The 5,999-nt window shown below is 38.6% G+C and overlaps 1 long non-coding RNA gene across 2 annotated transcripts; it reads right to left on the bottom strand.

Moving 5' to 3' along the window:
• Positions 1 to 648: 648 nt before the first annotated feature.
• Positions 649 to 4,055, bottom strand: LOC109764974 (uncharacterized). 2 transcript variants are annotated; one of them, XR_012204751.1, is made up of 6 exons: positions 3,689 to 4,055; positions 3,498 to 3,603; positions 3,286 to 3,435; positions 2,940 to 3,111; positions 2,129 to 2,206; positions 649 to 925 (listed from the first exon to the last, which is right to left on the bottom strand). It is a non-coding gene; the product is annotated as an uncharacterized lncRNA (long non-coding RNA). The 2 variants fall into 2 exon arrangements; XR_012204752.1 differs by having other exon boundaries at positions 2,940 to 3,106.
• Positions 4,056 to 5,999: the final 1,944 nt, after the last annotated feature.

Below are 5,999 nucleotides of genomic sequence, written 5' to 3'. Positions count from 1 at the left end.
ACAACAGGTTTACTAGAAGCATGCAAAGTCCTATCATTTTTCTTTTTCTTCTTCTTAGAAGGACTAGGTGCATCAACATTAGTTCTCTGAGAATCTTGATCAATTCCCTTAGGGTGGCCCTCAGGATACAAAGGTTCCTGAGTCATTTTACCCCCTCTAGTCATAACTCTAACAGCATTACCATTCTTCTTATTATTTAATTCATTGAGCAAATCATTTTGAGCTTTAGGCACTTGTTCTACATGAGTGGTAACCATAGAAGCATGTTTACTAATGAGTTTAAGTCACTGCAACAGGAACCCCCCCTTCAGCAACGCATCGATGCGTTGTTGTATGTCCATATAACCGTTTCTAGGGTCTACACCAATGGATTAATATGCGTTGCCGTTGGTGGCGTTGCAAAGGTCTGCAACAACACATACACATGTGTTGGTAAACGATGTGAATAAACGTTGCAAATTAGCAACGTATAGAGTAAGAGAGAAACGGATATTCAAATGGATATAACATTTGTTGGTAAACGATGTGAATAAACGTTGCTAATCACCCTACACAAAAGGATATTCAAATTGATATAACATTTATTTTATATATTGCCATTCATAATGATCAGGACAATGGTGATAGTACATAGGAGGCCCAATATAATAAAGAGAAAGGTCTAATATATTAAATTTCCTCTGTTGCATTACAAAGAAAATGATACAAAGATTACAAGTTGTGATACTCCAGCATAGGAGTACTAATTAGTACTAGCCCAATTTTGGATCTTTCAATCATTCTCAATTATTCTAAATTATAATTTTTGAAACATTGACATCAGAAATGATATCCTAAAACATAACATAAGACTATCCAGCAGCAACGCCATTCTCGACCTTGGAATCAACATCTGACCATGCATCTCAAAATACATCTTACGAATCTACAAAAATAAAGAAATGAGATCAGTAACATACAGTAGAAAAAAAAGGTTAACAGAGAAGCAAATCAACAAACAAAGGTTGAAGGTTATGTGATAATTAATCTGACTGCATGACCAATAATTTTTGCCTTTTTAGTGGTCGTCTCAACATTTCAGATTTTGCTAATGTAGCATGAACTCACACTGCATGTACATCTGTAAGGAAGAAAAACTATAATTTATTGGGTTTTTAACCACAAAGTGCTTGATAACATACAACATGCACCCATAATTAGATATCATTTCATATTGCTGCACATATTTCAGAGCGCAGATGTCTCTGTCCCTAGGAACGTGATGCTTAGGTGCGAGGTGAAACACAAGCAGGAGATCGAGAAAAGAAATCATACGGATTGCAACCTACAGATGAAGAATCTGCTTCATAAACACTAAAATACATATCTAATTGATATTGAGTAAACTTATGTGACTGGTCAGCGATAGCATGAGTGAATATGGTGTGATATGTTCACAAAACCCAGACTAGTTAGAGTTGGAATGTATCACACATCTGTAAGTGAGAGTAGATATTAGCGTACTAAACTAACTCACCTCATTCAATAATTAAGTTTCACCATGTTGATAGAAATAGTGTTTTATAGGAAGCCATGTAATGTAATTTACACACATAGTATTTGATGATTTTTTTACCTAATCTAGCCGCAATGAGTCTTGTCTCACAGAAGCAGTATTGAGAATTTCACATCCAAGAAAAGTTTTCTTTTGTAGAAATTAGTTGCAAAAAAGATAGGTATATGGTAGATAGGAAATAATATTTAGGATTGCAATTAGTAGTCCAATGTTCCTTTGTACCGAACTACAGTTACAAATTATATCATAAAAATTCCTGATGGGCACTAGTTATCTTCTACTCCCTCCATTCCTAAATATTTGTCTTTTAGAGATTTTAAATGGACTACCACATACGGATGTATATAGACATATTTTAGAGTGTAGATTAACTCATTTTGCTCTGTATGTAGTCACTTGTTGAAATCTCTAGAAAGACAAATATTTAAGAACGGAGGGAGTATGTTTTAGTTCTAGGAATATTGACATGGAACACTGGTGGTGCTATGATTCACAAGATGTGATTTCAAAGTTATAAATTTAAATTATACATACACGAACTACACTTAGATATAGTAAAACACAAGCAAAAACCTGTACAATGTGTTGTCCTTTGACGTCACAGTCACCATGTAACGTCGTCACTACCTGGAACAACCCAGTTTCTATAACCTGAAGATACAACATATGTATTGGTAATTTAGAAGACCGCAGACCAATATTTCAAACGTATGTATGCTGACATTAAAGTTGGTCCATAGACAAACTATGATCTCCATAAGCCAATACCATGGTTAGAATGGAGAAGTCAACAGAACACCATTACTCACACTAACGTCTCTAGACCAAATGGTTCTGTAAATATGAACTCTCTTAAGATAGTGAAAATACTGAGAAGATGATGCGATTTGGTATTGCCAATATATTTAATTAATAGATAAACTTTGCTAGGCGAGATGGTTCGGTATTTCCAGTAAAAGATTACTGTCCAAATTGAAAGCTACTTTTTCAACAATGATTAGTTTTCTTCAATGAAAAAACTGCTGGAAACATGAATACTGCATAGTCAGTCTCGTACATGTACATGCATCTAACTTTTCCTACATGACTGAACAACTATACTAGTACAAAATTAATAGCTGCAACTACAACTAGTAATATCCGTATAACTTCTAGCTGCTGCATCTTGCATTGTACTGTAGGAATATGGCTAAGTTACTATGAAGAATTATAAATCAATAGACATACGAGAAACACAAACCCACGGAGAGCCGCAAAAAACTATAGTAAATGCCAACCGCTAACCATAGATGCATCAATGTGGCACTAGAAATATGAACGGACATATCAGCCTAGGTTATTGTGCTATGGTACTAGATTGGGATGGGGCAGATGGCAAACTGACCGTGCTGCACTACGAACCATCACTATAGAGTCGTCGTGCCGCTTCTGTACATCTCGCAGTCGTCGCGCCATCCTTGTGAGTATGGGAGTCGTCACACCACTGATGTGCATCTGGGAACCACACAACTGAACCTCCACTTTTCCGGCCCATCGAGTAGCCCCCTGCCCCTGCACTATTGACATCTGATCTAAATTCCTATCAAACAAGAGGTCAACAAAGTGGCATTTATCTAAATTAATGAAGGCAACTAGTAACAACCAGCACATGAAGATCTAGATAGGAAACTGAGAGAAGCAAGCCTAATTTTTGTAATCACTACAAAGGAGAAACTATGTTTTTGCTGAACCTGGATGATGTAGAGAAAGGCACAACTCAGATGAAGCCCTGGAAATCTCACCAAGCATTCAGAACATAACACCAACCGAACTGCATGAACGTGGGACAGTTCTGGCAGTACTGAATTCTTATTGACTTCTCACAACTGAACTATGATTAGCTGAAAAGGTCAAAAAAGTGAGTAAACAGAAGCAGCATACACCATCTTGGAGAGCCTCTTACTTTGCCTAGCGCCGCGTGACCTTCTTCTAGCAGTGTAGACGTTGTCTCCCGACGCAGCGACGCGTGACCTTCCCATCCCCGTCGCCCTGAACCGCATCTCTGACACCTTCACTTGGACACCAGAGAAGGAATTAACAAACGCCCAAGGTAAGAAAGTCAAAGAGAAAAACCAAAAGAAGGTGAGAAGAAACCTTATGCGTCTTTGTCTTTTAGTCGTTCCTAGCGGCGACTATCATAATGGATCGGGGGGAGCGGGGCTTCCAGGGAGAGCACGATGGTGCCGGCGGTGGAGACGGCCGACGGCACCGTGACAGTTTCTTGTCCAGCCGTGATAGCAGAAACCAAGGATCAAGTGGGGGAAACCTGGATGCGTGCCAAGCCAACGGCGGGGGCGGTGGATTAGGTGAGATCGATGGAGGATTTGTGGCCGCGGAGGCGGTGGATCAAGTGAGATCGATGGAGGATTTTTGGCGGCGGAGGCGGTGGATCAGGTGAGATCGATGGAGGATTTGTGGTGGCGGCCCGAAATAAGATAAGTTCGTGTCCCCCCTTCTCCACATGTTTGGTCGTGAGGTGTAGATAATTAAGGAGGTGGGTACATAGAGGGAGGAGGTTAACTATTCATGGGGAGGTGGGGGAGGTTGAGTCCATGGTCTGCCAACGCATATGCCATCTCCGTTGCTAGATATACGTTGGTATAAGGGGGTCTTTGTTGTAGTGAGTTCACCTTTAACTCTAGACATATAATCACTCAAGTGTTCAATCATATAAGCATTACGTTTCAATTCTCTAGCAACATAAGCACTGAAGTTTTCTTGTTTAACAATAAAATCATCAAACTCATCCAAGCATTGGCTAGCAAACTTAGTAGATGGGATTTCACCCTTATCAAATCTATAGAGAGAATTTACCTTTACTACCTATGTTGGGTTATCAAGACCATGTATTTCTTCAATAGGAGGCAAATTAAGACCATGTATTTCTTCAACAGGAGGTAAATTCTTAACATCATTTGCTTTAATACCTTTTTGTTTCATAGATTTCTTTGCCCCTTGCATATCTTCAGTACTGAGAAATAGAATACCCCTTCTCTTTGGAGTTGGCTTAGGAGTTGGTTTAGGAAGTGTCCAATTATTTTCATTAGTCAACATATTATTCAATAGCAATTCATCTTGATCAGCAGTTCTTTCCCTCAAAACACAACAAGCACAACTATCCAGGTGGTCTCTGGAAACATCAGTTAGTCCATTATAAAAGATATCAAGTATTTCATTTTTCTTGAGAGGATGATTAGGCAAAGCATTAAGAAATTGGAGAAGCCTCCCCCAAGCTTGTGGGAGACTCTCTTCTTCAATTTGCACAAAATTATATATTTCCCTTAAAGCAGCTTGTTTCTTATGAGCGGGGAAAAATTTAGCAGAGAAGTAATAAATCTTATCCTGGGGACTACGCACACAACCAGGATCAAGAGAATTAAACCATGTCTTAGCATCACCCTTTAATGAGAACGGAAATAATTTAAGGATATAGTAGTAGCGAGTTTTCTCATCATTAGTGAATAGGGTGGCTATATCATTTAATTTAGTAAGATGTGCCACAACAGTTTCAGATTCATAGCCATAAAAAGGATCAGATTCAACCAAAGTAATTATCTCAGGATCAACAGAGAAATCATAATCCTTATCAGTAATACAGATAGGTGAAGTAGCAAAAGCAGGGTCATATTTCATTCTAGCACACAAAGATTTTTCTTTCAGCTTAGCTAATAATTTCTCAAGATCATTCCTATCGTTGCAAGAAAGAAAGTCTCTAGCAGTTTCTTCATCCATAACATAACCCTCAGGCACGACAGGCAATTCATATCTAGGGGAAGAATCTTCATCATCACTTTCATCAATATTATCAGTTTTAATAATTTCATTCTCTCTAGCCCTAGCAAGTTGTTCATCAAGAAATTAACCTAGTGGCACAGAATTATCAAGCATAGAAGTAGTTTCATCATAAGTATCATGCATAGCAGAAGTGGCATCATCAATAACATGCGACATATCAGAATTAATAGCAGAAGCAGGTTTAGGTGTCGCAAGCTTACTCAAAACAGAAGGTGAATCAAGTGCAGAGCTAGATGGCAGTTCCTTACCACCCCTCGTTGTTGAGGGATAAATTTTGGTTTTCTCATCTTTCAAGTTCCTCGTAGTGACCAGCAGATATAAATCCCAAGTGACTCAAAGAATAGAGCTATGCTCCCCGGCAATGGTGCTACAAAATAGTCTTGATAACCCACATGTATAGGGGATCACAACAGTTTTCGAGGGTAGAGTATTTATCTCAAATTTATCAATGTAATATTCTCAAGGGGAGCCAAAGAATATTCTCAAGTATTAGCAGTTGAGTTGTCAATTCAACCACACCTGGAAAACTTAATATCTGCAGCAAAGTATTTAGTAGCAAAGTAGTATGGAAGTTGTGATAACGGTGGCAAAAGCAACAGTAGCAGTTTTG

This window comes from Aegilops tauschii, chromosome 1, assembly GCF_002575655.3.
Source record: "Aegilops tauschii subsp. strangulata cultivar AL8/78 chromosome 1, Aet v6.0, whole genome shotgun sequence".
In the NCBI taxonomy this organism is placed as follows: Eukaryota; Viridiplantae; Streptophyta; class Magnoliopsida; order Poales; family Poaceae; genus Aegilops; species Aegilops tauschii.
Note: the sequence above shows the minus strand (reverse complement) of the source record. Positions and strands in the feature narration are given on the sequence as shown.